The sequence below is a fragment of the Macrobrachium rosenbergii genome, chromosome 21 (genome assembly GCF_040412425.1).
Source record: "Macrobrachium rosenbergii isolate ZJJX-2024 chromosome 21, ASM4041242v1, whole genome shotgun sequence".
In the NCBI taxonomy this organism is placed as follows: Eukaryota; Metazoa; Arthropoda; class Malacostraca; order Decapoda; family Palaemonidae; genus Macrobrachium; species Macrobrachium rosenbergii.
This window is the reverse complement of record NC_089761.1, coordinates 39,835,093-39,843,062: the sequence shown is the minus strand read 5'-3', so window position 1 is coordinate 39,843,062 and position 7,970 is coordinate 39,835,093.

The following is a 7,970-nucleotide window of genomic DNA, read 5'->3' as shown; positions in this document are numbered from 1 at the left end:
GGCGAGGCTCGTTGGCAGGGAGTGTGGGGGTGGGGGGCGGGGATGGAGGGAGTCATCTGTCGCTATCGCTCCCTTCCCAGATTTGGGCAAGACGAATCGGTTATTTAGTTTAATTTTCTTTTTTGGGCTGGGGGGTCAAAGCAAATTTTGGCATATTGATACTGGGTCATTCCAACGTTTTCTATCTTTTATCTGTCAGAAAACGGCAGATTTTACCCTTTTTATTCTACCTCTGTCTCACTATTCCCGTAGGGGAGCAGTGCCGTCTGTGCACCTGACGCGGTGAACTTAGGTTCTTTGCGGCGTCCCTTCGGCTTCTAGCTGCGACCCCTTTCATTTTTTGTACTGTGCCTCCGTTCATATTCTCGCTCTTCTGTCTTACTTTTCACACTCTCCTGACAATTTGTTTTGTAGTGCAACTGCGAGGTTTCCCTCCCGTTACACCTTAAAAATCTATTTTTACTCTCAGTTTCCCTTTGAGCGCTGAATGACCTCATAGGTCCCAGCGATTGTCCTTTAGTTCAGATCTTATATTCCATTTTATATGTTACGATACTTTTTGTTTAAACGGAGAGAGAGAGAGAGAGAGAGAGAGAGAGAGAGAGAGAGAGAGAGAGAGAGCGTCATGCAGATTATCTCTGCTGAAGTCATTTTGAAGTCCAAACCGTTTTCAGTTGTCATTTCATAGATATGGAAGTCAACTTTTATTTTTTTTCTAAGCCGGCCATCTTGCATCCTGTTATTGCGACTGTAACGTCATGCAATGCTTCCTTTTATGGGCTGCTTACGCAAACAGGAGCCCTTGCTGACACAAGGCCACCGTAATCTTAAAAAAAAAAAAAATAAAAGTACATTGGAGCGTGGAAAGTGGATGGTGACTGCACAGAGGACGACATAACACTCTCAGACATGCATGAAGTACTTAATGACGTTGATGACTGTTACTGAATCTGTCTGTCTCTGTCTCTCTCTCTCTCTCTCTCACACACACACACAGTGACGCAGGTAAATCCCCCACACTCACACACACACAGTGACGCAGGTAAATCCCCGTTTGTTTCCGGGACGAGGAGTGATGCACATGAACAGCTGTTAGTCAGGGGTCACGTCTTAGAGAGAGAGAGAGTGAGATGGAAATACTGAAAAGTACACACACACACACATATATATACATAGCAGTATTTCCATCTCTCTCTCTCTCTCTCTCTCTCTCTCTCTCTCTCTCTCTCCGTACATTGGCTAATTTTTCAATCGTCCCTCCATGTTAAGCTCAGTATGGAATAAATTCTCAACACGAAGACCGAATTACTGGATGGCACGGCCAATCTAATGCCCCTCTGTAGCCATACCCCTGGGGAAAACAATAAATCGGACTAAGAAAGGAATAAGGAGTGGCGTCTCGATTTAAAAAAAAAAAAAAGAGAGAATTTCAAGGAAGCCAATTCCAGAAGTTATTACAGCTAAAATTCGGTTATTATTATTATTATTATTATTATTATTATTATTATTATTATTATTATTATTATTATTATTATTATCACAAGCCAAGATAGTTGAAATAGAAGAATGCTACAAGACCATAAGACCACGGGCCCTGAAATGAAATGAAATCATGGTCACATTTGATAAAACTATGTAAATGGAATGTATCTGGACGCTGCTCCCTTCGGCCTCCCTAGACTTTCTCATTTGCTTCCTCGTCTGATTTCAAGACTTTTGGGGCGGAAAATGTATTAATTAAAGAATGTAGGAAAAACGCGTTCCCTGTACCTTGCTAGAGCAAAGATAATCCAATCAGAAAAGTGAAGCAAGGTTTTGTCTGGTCAGTACATGGATAGGTGACCATCACAAAATGCCAGAGGGCGTCGATACGTAACTCACCTGAATTGGGGCTGCCACCCTCATCCTAGATGCTATAGTACCACATTTTGGAATCTAACTCTGCTAAGCAAAAAGGAATGTAAATTAGTGATATATATAATATATATAATACATACACACACACACACACACACACACACACATATATATATATGTATGTATATATATATATATATATATATATATATATATATATATTATAAATATTTATGTATCAGGATGAAACCCATGGGCATAAAATTTTAATCCAGGATGAAAATTCTATTTCACAAAACCAGGGGAAAATATTCTAAAGGCTTCCAAGATTTCTCTTACAGGAAAATAATTTCTTTTGGAACATTTTTTCTCCTCAGATGTAACACACACCTTGGTAAGTCGCTCACTCACACTTTAGTGTTTTTATATAACACAGTATTTTATCTATATCTATCTATAGTATATATATATATATATATATATATATATATATATATATATATATATATATATATATATATATATATATATATATATATAAAACACTGATGTGTTAGGTGAAAGTATGAGTGACTTACCAAGGTGTGTAAGTTACATCTGGAGGAGAAAAATGTTCCAAAGGAATGTATGAAAGAAATTATTTTTCCCTGTACAAGAGTAGAATGACAACCCTTTAGAATGGGTTTCAAAAATGGTTCTGGGAAGTTTTATGCCCGTGGGTTTCATCCTGGATTAAAATGTTTAAGAATGAATATGGTAGTCATACATAGATATCGATCATTCACATTTCTTTTTCGCCTAGCAGAGCTAGGTTCCAAAATGTGGTACTATAATATCTAGGATGAGGGTGGTAGCCCCAATTCAGGTGAGTTACGCATCGACGTCCTCTGGCATTTTGTGATGGTCACCCATCCATGTACTAACCAGACTAAACCTTGCTTCACTTTTCTGATTGGATTATCTTTGCTGTAGCAAGGTACGGGGCACACGTGTTTTTCCTGCATTCTTTAATATATTTTCCTCCCCAAAAGTCTTGAAATCAGACGAGGAAGCAAATGAGAAAATCTAGGGAGGCCGAAGGGAGCAGCGTCCAGATACACTCCATTTACATAGTTCTATCAAATGTGACCATGATTTCATTTCATTTCTCATTTTCCTTTCTTGTATTTTGCTGTATTCCCTACTGGGGTCCGTGGTCTTGTGGTCTTGTAGCTTGGCTCGTGATAATAATAATAATAATAATAATAATAATAATAATAATAATAATAATAATAATAATAATAGGGAAGAGACCTTCTCTGAGAGCAGTTGCATTAAAAATTATGGCTGTTTCTACGGCATTTAATTTATACAGTCTTCTCTATTCTCCTTATCTCTTTTTCACCAGCCTGTAGCTGGTAAATCAGGTTTCCCAAGGACATACGAAGATTTCTGTTTTCTTAAGGTTATTTCCTATGACGTTTCAAACGCGCTCTGGCCTTTATTTTCAAAGAGTGAATGAACTGGCATGCAGGTTACAAGGGTATATACTGTGGTGGTATAACCCTTGACGGGTTATACCACCACAGTAAACAAGAAACCTCACGAACCCGGGTCTGTCTTAATGGGTCCAGTGAGTGCCCGGACAAGTATAAAAAGTCCGTGGTTAAAGCCTTCGTCCGTCTCGCCCTCTCATACTGTTCCACGTGGAAAGGAACAGAAGAGATCGAAAAATCAGCACAAATACTCATTACTTCTCTAATCTCATGGTTGAACGACAAACCCGAGTCTCTGTAAATAACTGGCACCGGGAAAGCATGACGGACACCGAAAACAACCATAGTAAGTCCATAAAACTACATTACAGGAACGACATGCACCAAAAATATGCAGATGAGAATGCCCTCAGAAAAATAATAAATGAAAATGTGACCCCTACCGCAGAAGATGACAAAATTGTCCTGATAATATATTATAAAAATATGAAAACAAGCCAGTTATTGCTTAAAAACAACAACCCTGCGCCCTAGAAACGTCTTTGAAGGGAAGTAGTTTCATCTACGAATTTGCATTCCCGGTGGAAAGATGCCACCACTCTTATATCGGGATGACTACTATCGAACTCTCCAAGCGTCTCTCCTGTCACCTCCAAGAAGGGGCTATTTTTAATCATTACGCTCAAAAACATCAAGAAGGCCCGAAAGAGAAGAACTTGTAAAGAACACCAAAATCATAGACCAGGCAACGGACTGCCGACGCCTACGGCTTCTCGAAGCACTACGAAGGAGAGAGGGAGAGAGGAATAGAGAGAGGGAGAAAGTGACAATGAAAGAGAAAGAGGAGGTGTGATAAAAAGAGAAAGAGAGGAAGAAAGAAAAAGAAAGCCAGCACCGGACACAGAAGGCAGGTCACCTGAACGACGTATAATCCCGGATAACAGCCACTCCCAAATTCCAATAGCGATTAGGCCCAGAAGGCCTCGTCGCCTCCGGGACCGACTTCGTCACCAACTCGCGACCAACCAAAACGCAGCTGAATAACCGACCTGGCAACTGTGCACCCACTGCCCCACCCCCACTCGCTACACATACTCTTGTAACCTGCATGCCATTTCATGCACTCTTTGAAAATAAAGGCCAGAGCGCGTTTGAAACGTCAGGGGAAATAAACCTAAAACAGAAATCTTTGTATGTCTTTGGGAAACCCGATTTAGCAGCTACAGGATGATGAAAAAAAGATAAGAAGAAGAATAGAGGAGACTGTATAAATTAAATGCCGTGGAAACAGCTATAAGTTTTTTTAATAATAATAACCGAAATTTAGCTGTAACTTCTGGAACTGGCTCCTTTATTTAGGTTCTGTGACGACGTCTAAACTCGACAGATTTATGTACGCATGAAATGAAATGGTCTCACCTTTAGCTTTGCAAATCTTTTCGTTTAGTAACAATGAATTTCTTGCCTTTTTTTTTTTTCGGATGATGCAGTTTTAATCAGCAAATCACCACAAGGCTTACTAAGCTTGCTTAAAATAGATTAATAAGGATTGATAAGGTTAAATCTTTCAAATATTCAGGAACAGTGAATGATATCCAATGCAGGTTCTCTTGAGTTGGAATTTAGTGAAAGATTGAAAAATGCAATCAAACAATGGTCACGCTGATTAAGTTCAGGAAATCAAATAGACTTCAGTTACAGACGAAAGTTAAGATTCTTTGTGCTATTTTGCCGACATGATTCAAGATATGACAAAGAGACCATATTTAAAAGAATTCGGCGATTTGAAAATAAAGCTTTTAAGGGAGGGAAATTATGGAAGTTCCCTATGCAGATGAGGGGTCATGTCAAGATTAGCGAACTCAACATCTCCATGTCAAGAACAGCGAACCCAATGATCCCCATGTGGAGAATGGCCAACACTTTCCTGTCCGAACTCCAATTCCACATGAGGGCTAGTACTAAACACGGTGAAACATTGCTTCATCTACACTGTTTCGCCGTGTTTAGTATTAGCTCCTGGGGGGGGGTGTCAAATGTATTTTGTCTTGTTTAGTACTAGCCCTTGGGGGGGATCAAATGTCTGGTACCGAAGTGTTCATGTCTAGAACAGCGAACCCGATTATTCCAATGTAAAGAAAAACGAACCAAATAATCTTGTAAAGAATAGCTAACCCTGCTGTGAGTGGGTTCGCTGATCCTGACATGATCCTAGATGAGATTATGAAAAATAATAGGCGATAGCGTCAGCTAGGTTCCTTTGGGCACCAGAAGGTTAATTCTCAGGACGGGTCCTCCGCGGAGATATTGTTTATTATTGAAATTAATTTTTTAACTGAACAATATAGAAAATGCTGTATAAGATTAACTTAAAATCATAAACAAAAGACGGTAAATTTCTCAATTTATCACACCTATACTATATCATATACACCCTTTTCTACATTCGGTCAAAATATTTCGTCAATAAACACTATCTCCGAGCGGAGCTCTTGGTGAATGTCCAGAAGAACTCCGCATGCATAAAGTACCAAAATTAAAAGTAAAATGTAATATTTTTCATATTTAAAGCGTTTTAGACCACTTCTTATGATGAGGAAACCCACAATATTTTGCCATATTAGCTATGGAGGGGGTTGGGGACAGGTATTGTCTAACCTTATGTCAAAAATCGAAAATCATTCGATGGGGAACTAGTTTTCTGAGAACATTACACTCTTCCTGAGAAACATTACAGTAAAAAACCTCATTTTTTCGAACCAACTCCCTACTGGATGTAAACAAAATAGAAAATTTTCGAGGATCGATTAGATAATCATTAATATCTCGGATATGGTGAATCCTCAAAAGTGTTCAGAGACAAAGTTTTATTATTTTATATTGTGAAAATTATAGTGTGACCTATTTTCTTATATTTCAAAAGCTCTTTCCCACCAGAAGAGTTGGAAGACCCAAAACCACTTGAGTGAGAACTATGAGAAAGGAGGGCAGAAATGAATGGAGATTTGTGGAAACGTAAGGACAATGACTAAATGCTATTGTTACCCATATGAAATTCAGACGTTTTCTTTTTCATAAGGTATAACGAAAATGGAATTTTATCTATGGGTAACTCATATTCTGTGATAGTTTGCTACAGTATTACAGATAACAGTGCACTCCAGTGGCGTTATTTCAGATTTTCCTTAAGGGGCCAAAGATTTAGAACTTATGGTAAGGGTGGGGTGGCGAGCGAAGCGAGGCCTATCGGCAGATAAATTTTTCGAAAATTGTGCGTGTTCTGAAGCCACATAGGAGCAGTATTGAGTTAATAAAGCGGCCAACGGGTGTGTAAGAGCCCCGACGCTGTCTCTTCCAAACACGTGTGTGTTCGTGTGTTCGTCGATCGTCATCATCAGGTCGACAGGACAAAACAGGAGCGTCTCGTTTTCTTTCTCTACAGGAACGCGATTTCAACCATACAATATTTCCGTCTGTTTCTCCCCTAAGCATTGTTGTCTTAACGTATGTACAATCACCACTACTTATGACGCAAGCATTCTAATCATGTACTCATAATGTTATCTTCTGTATCAAACTGTGTGTATGTTTCTGTTTGTGAAGACGCCAAAGGTCTCTCCATTTCACATTTATTATGCTATTGCATTGTATCCATTAATGTGTCTTGAATCTCATGCAATTGGCCATATGTAGAATACCCTTCCACTGATGTATGTTTCATCACCATATGTTAATCATGTCTCTTGATATCGCCATCTGTTTGTCTGCCGACAAACACAGATATCTGAACCTTTATGTCCGTTTTACCTGTCTGTGTGTAGATACATTACCGCTCGCACGCGTCAATAACATCTTCAAGATTCTGTACATCTCTCAGTTAAACCAGTTAACAAGCCATTATGTCGCTCATTCCCCAGTCCTTACAGGTGTTGTTTTTATTATGACGCCCCTGCGAGTACAGAGTGAAGGGTCAGTGCTACTGTAGGCATAGTAGGGATTTCAGAGGGAATACGACCTAACAAGACTTACCTTATCCTAACATTACCTCGGACGCCGTACCCTACCCTGGCCGTAGGTGGCTTACCCCTCCACCCCTAGGGAGTCGGTCGTGACCCCTCACTCTGAGTTCTACCCGTTCATTATTACGAAGGTACTTTACCTGAAGCCAAGTTGCGTCTGTATGTAGGAAACTTGACGTAATTATGGGTGAAAAACTTGCGAAAATTAGAGTTATAACACGTTCGCGATACTGATGCCATTTGGTCAGCCAAGTTAATCAACGTTGGTTTTGGTTAGTTCGTGGATTGGTGGCCACCGAGAGATGCCAGGGTGTGGTGATGGCATCCTCATCCCAAAATACTTGCTGAAAATTGGAAAAAGAAGGAAGAAGGGCTAGGCCCAGAATCGAAGGAAGCTCCAGACATCTTCGCTTCTTCAAGAAAGGAAGGTTACAAGGGACCTGACGGGGTGTTAGTTGGATCATTGAGCATATATGAAAGGTCCAAACTTGAAGAAGTTGGACAGTTAACAATAGGTGGGAAGAGACTGAAGAATACGTCGTAAATAGTTCCTCATGTGGGCTACCATCCTTTTTCAAGTGGCAATGGGTCATATTGTGAAGGCCATTTGGATGAAGAA